This window comes from Alligator mississippiensis, chromosome 1, assembly GCF_030867095.1.
Source record: "Alligator mississippiensis isolate rAllMis1 chromosome 1, rAllMis1, whole genome shotgun sequence".
Classification (NCBI taxonomy): Eukaryota; Metazoa; Chordata; order Crocodylia; family Alligatoridae; genus Alligator; species Alligator mississippiensis.
The window spans coordinates 162,553,578-162,558,752 of NC_081824.1; positions in this window are offsets into that span (position 1 = coordinate 162,553,578).

Below are 5,175 nucleotides of genomic sequence, written 5' to 3' on the forward strand. Positions count from 1 at the left end.
CAATAATTTGCTGTATCATATATTGTATATAAAAACACAACAAACTAGGAAATATAAAAGATGTTGTTTCATTAGTTTTATAATCATTAAAATAAAATGTATATCTCTTTTAGATTCATAAAACAAAACCTAGCCATCTTGAGCATCTTGACAGTGCATCCAGTACTTCACTGAAAAATATTTCTACACCTGAGTCAATGTGTACCTGAATTAATATTTTCACATCTGTGTCAGTTGTTTCAGCTAGAGTTACAAACAGTGTGCAGCACTGTGAAATAGGAGCTAGATTATCAGGAGCAGCAAAGAGACAGCAGGTTGCAGAAGAAAGGATAACTTGGTTCATCATTAAACGCCGTTAAAAAAGAGAGAAAGTCATTAACAGCTGTGGAATGAAGAGATCAGAAGGAATCAAGTAGATTATAATGAACCATCAAGTCAGTTGACTCCCTCACTGTTGCCTGAATAGAAATGCTGCTGCTTCTGCCAGGCAGTTAGTTTTAAACTTTAGGTTGAGTAGGAATAAAAGGGGGATGAACCTGTACCACTGCACCCTCCCTGGATTTGCCCCTGCTAGGATGCATCTTGTCTGGCCCTGCCAACTTGAAAACATTCGGCATACTGACACTCTTAGTAACCCCTAACCTGTTCTTCTACTACTCTAGGCCAGTGGTGCTCAACCCTTTTTCCCCAGCTGGCCACATGGGAAGTACCTGGCTTGACCATAGGCTGGATGGTGGTTCTAATCCAGCACCCAGGGCCAGTATGGCAGCCACCATCCAGCCTTGTGGAGAGGGTCAGGGGAGCAGCCTGGCCTCAGCCTGGGCCTGCTGGGAGGGAAGGGGTCTTCACCTGACCCCACAAAGGGATGAGATCTATACCCACCCCATGAACCTGGGCCTGTGGGGGAAAAGGGGGCATGGCCAAGGACCTGGGGAAAGAGGGTGGGGCCTGGCTTGCCAGGGGAAAGGGGGCATGGCCTAGCCCCAACTGGGCCACACATGGAAAGAGAGGACATGGCCCAGCCTCATGGGGTGGGGGAGGGGGCTTGGCACAGCCCTGCAGGGGGAAGGGAGTGCAGCCTGATTGGAGGGTTTGGGGTTTGGGAACTTGGCAGGGAGCGGGTGGCTGTATTAATGGCCACCGCTCCCTGCTGCCAAATTTCTCAACCCATGGGAAGCCCCACAGGCCAGATGCAATGGCTCTGCAGGCCACATTTGGCTGGTGGGCCGGAGGTTAAGCACACTTGCTCTAGGCAATAGAATTATGGTTTATCAGGGTGGCCATCCTTCCCAATTCTTTCGTGAAACAAAATCATAACGTGTCCAAGGGCTGAAAGGTCCAAAACATCTGAGATGTGCGTGCCCCAGAGACAATGTTTTGCACACTACACCCCAGGTCAAGTCATAATGTATTGCTAAGTGACATCCTCAAGTAAATAATAAGAACTGAAGAAAATGAAAAAGCAGAAAATAATAAAAAGCAGAAAAAGTGACAGAGGAAAAGGATGGTTTCATTTAGCTAATTCTCCTTCTTCAAGAACTGTATTTAAGTTGCCTGGGAAATGCATGTGGTTTGTGGGCCATGGCTTAGCTACCCCTGTGATAAGTAATTGTGTGGTTTCTCTGTTCTTCTAGCACCTAGCAGGCTGTAGCCTACATAGAAAGTTATGTTATGTGTAGCTCAGCGAGACTGGAGGAATGCTTTGACTGTCCAGGACAGACAAGGTTCTTTGGGTGAATCTGATATCTTTTATTAGACCAACTTAAATAGTTGGAAAACAATTATTAAGCAAGCTTTTGGGTTCAAAAACCCTTTGTCGGGCTAAGGAAGTTTCAGCAGTTGATGTGTGCTCTTCCTGGATGGAATGAAAAGTAAAGAAGCCAGCGGCTGGGCTGGTATGCATACAAGACAGGTAGTCAGTGAAAATGTAGACTGAGGAGTCAATAGGTGAGAGAAAGGCCGGGCGTGGGAGGGGGGGAGGGGAGAGAGCCCATGTGCAAAAAGGAAGCACAGGATTAGCAGCCACCACCACTGCCCCAAAGCCCCTGCTGCCCAGGATGCAAAAAACTGCTTATTATACCTCTGAGACAAAGACACCATCTCCTGCCCTTCATAGTGCTTCAGTTCACCTGGACCTGCCTCACACCAGTAAAACGTTTGTCTTTGCTCTCACAAATGTGAAAAACACACAGGAAATGACAGCTACACAAAGGCAGACATCTCCCAGATGCCTCAGCCCATGTCGAGACACCTCCCTCTCTCTTTCAGCCTTCCAAATGGACACTCTGCAGCTACTCCGCAGTTACTTGGGCTATGTCTACACTATAAAATATTGCCAGCAAAAGGAGTATCAGCACACAGAAGCAAATATCACTTCGCTGCTGGAAGATATACACATGCTAGTGCTTGCAGTGGCACCATGCCTGTTGCCCATGAGCAACTGTGTTGCATGAAGGTGAAGTGCACCATGGACACATTCCCCAGTGCTCCCATGACATCGTCTCACAATATGTACTAAGCAGGGGTGTCAAACTCCTCTGGGTTCCAGACTAGATATGAACCATGAGCTCCTTGTGAACTGGATCCAACCCAGGGAGTCAGGGCTGGGGTGTCAGAGCTACTGCAGTGGTCAGTTCAGCAGCAGCAGTGATGAGGGGTCTGGTAGCAGCAGCCTGGGGTCGGGTGGTGATACTGGCACTGGTGATAGTGGTGAGGGGTCTGGGGGCAACAGCAGAAAGTCAAATTCTGCTAACGGCCATATCCAACATCATGGCAATCTGTGGTAATCCCTCAGCTTCTGGTGCCTGCCAGTAACCCAGTGGGCCAGATAGAAAGGCTCTGTAGGCCACATGTATGACACCATATACTCCCATGTATGATGTGCGAGCAGCACATTATGAGATACTGTAGCTGGGAAGCGGGAATTGTGGGTACTTGGGCTCAACCCCACCTACAATGTCACTCCCTCTCCCCGTTATTTCCTCCCATAATTTGCATGGTATTTTTTTTTGAAAGCCCATAGTGCCTTGTGGTTTCTCTGCCCTCATGGACACCAGAGAGGTGGTCCAGTATGATCAAGTCTGCCCTGCTAACAAGAAACACAATTCTTTGTATTTGCATTTCCTGGATGGGAGAAGCATGAAATGTCAATGCGATGAGACACCAGTACACCAGCTCTGTGCAAGGTGAATCAATTGTTTCTACAACTAAAAGGTTACTAACCACAACCTGAGTGAGGCATTTTCCCACCATCTGAACACTGCTGAGGGGGCATTTTTGGGCCTGGGAGGCTAGCATGGACTAGTGGGAACACATCCTAAGACAATTCTAGGATGAGAAGCTGTAGCTGAAAAGCTTTTGAATGTTGAAGGCAACATTTCTAAACTGGTCTGAACTCATCACTGCCCTCCAGGGCTCTGACACAAGATTGATACCAGCTGTCTCAAGAAGTGGATGTTGATCTTGCTGTGGAAGCTGAAGACACTAGGCTATTCCTGTTCTGTGGGGATAGTTCTGGGTTGGGAGGTCCATGGTTGGAGCTAATATTGTGGTGTGGAGAGCTGACAGGAATGACCTGTGGAGGGTTGTGACTCTGAACAATGCAGAGGAAATAACAGAGTGGTCAGAGAAGATGGGGCTCCAAATTGTAGGGAGGCACACATTCGGATTCTGCCTCCTTTAGTCTTCCAGGACATTAAGAAACCTTGTTATATGGTGAAGGAGGCACTGGTGGGTCACAGTGGAGTGGTTCACACCATTAGTATTAGGGAGCAGCAAAGGCAACTGATGCTGGTGTCTTCAGGTACATAGGCCTGTTTGAGAGGCCACAGGGAGGACTCTCCTTCCAGGGACTATTATATCCATATCAGCAGCACTGAGAAGCCAATAATTTTTCTGAGAGATCCCACTTACCCTTTGCTTCTGTAGCTCAGGAGGCCATGTATGTGCAATTGGACAGCACCAAGGAGAAATTTAACTACTAGCCCAATTAATGCAAAATGAGAGCCAAGTGTGCTTTTAGGGGTTTGGGTTGTAGCCGTGTTGGTCTAAGGACATAGGCAGACAAGGTTCCTTTGGTGAATTTGATATCTTTTATTAGACCAACCCAAATGGTTGGAGAATAGTTATTAAGCAAGCTTTCAGGTTCAAAAACCCTTCGTCAGGCTAAGGAAGCTTCAGCAGTTGGTGTGTGCTCTTCCTGGAGGCATCTGAAGGTGCAATGGAGATGACTCATGGCTAGACTTGACCTTAGCAAACCAGACATTTCTATTGCTGTTGCTACAGGCTCTGCACAACGTTTGTGAGACTGAAGGGGATGTTTTGCTACTGGGGTGGCATCAGAAAGATTGCTTGTTGATTTTGAGCAGCTAGACACCAGGGTGTTCATGAGGCTGTTCAGCTGAGGGAGATCTTAGACGAGCCCTTCAGTTTTGTGTCATGAATTGTGACAGCAGTTGCTTTTGACTCCATATTGCCTTGCTCAAGGTGGGGCTCTCAGTTGATTTATCTCTATGTCAACACCCACGGAAAAGGTAAGTAACAATTTATAAGGAGGGGCTGAGCTTTATGTGTTTTGTCAGTATATGCAGGCTGCCAATAGAAACAGGTTTATCATTACCAAGGTGAAGGACTGTATTAGAGTCCTACTGCAGTAATGTTGTTTCAGACCTGGGCCCACTGGGATTCCAAACAGACCTGCCTGGCACAGTCTCTGTAATGAGTGTGGGACAGAAGGGAAGGTAAAACTCAGAAAGGTTATTAGTTCTCACCTCTCCATCATGGTTACAGAGACAAGTGGTGGTGGGTGGTGTCCAGAGGCAACAAACAAATAAACACCATCTTTAGATATTGCTGTGAAATACCAATTATTTATAATTAAGACAAATCTAATTAAAAAAAACCAACAGCTTATATTACCAGTGGAAGTTCCCTTCCAGGCGGTTGACTAGCTATGTGTCTCTTTTAGCTTCTTCCTGATCCTTGCAAGAACCTCTCATCTGCATGGCATCCTGCTTAGTGAAACAATGCTGACTTTCAGGTTGTTTTTCCTTATTAGCATTTCTGTCAATCCAAAGTTTTTCTGTCCTTGATTGACTTAGTGCTGTCCCTTATAATTGTGGCTTAATGGTGACACCCTATGATAAAACCTTGTCCAGCTCCTTATAATATGGATAG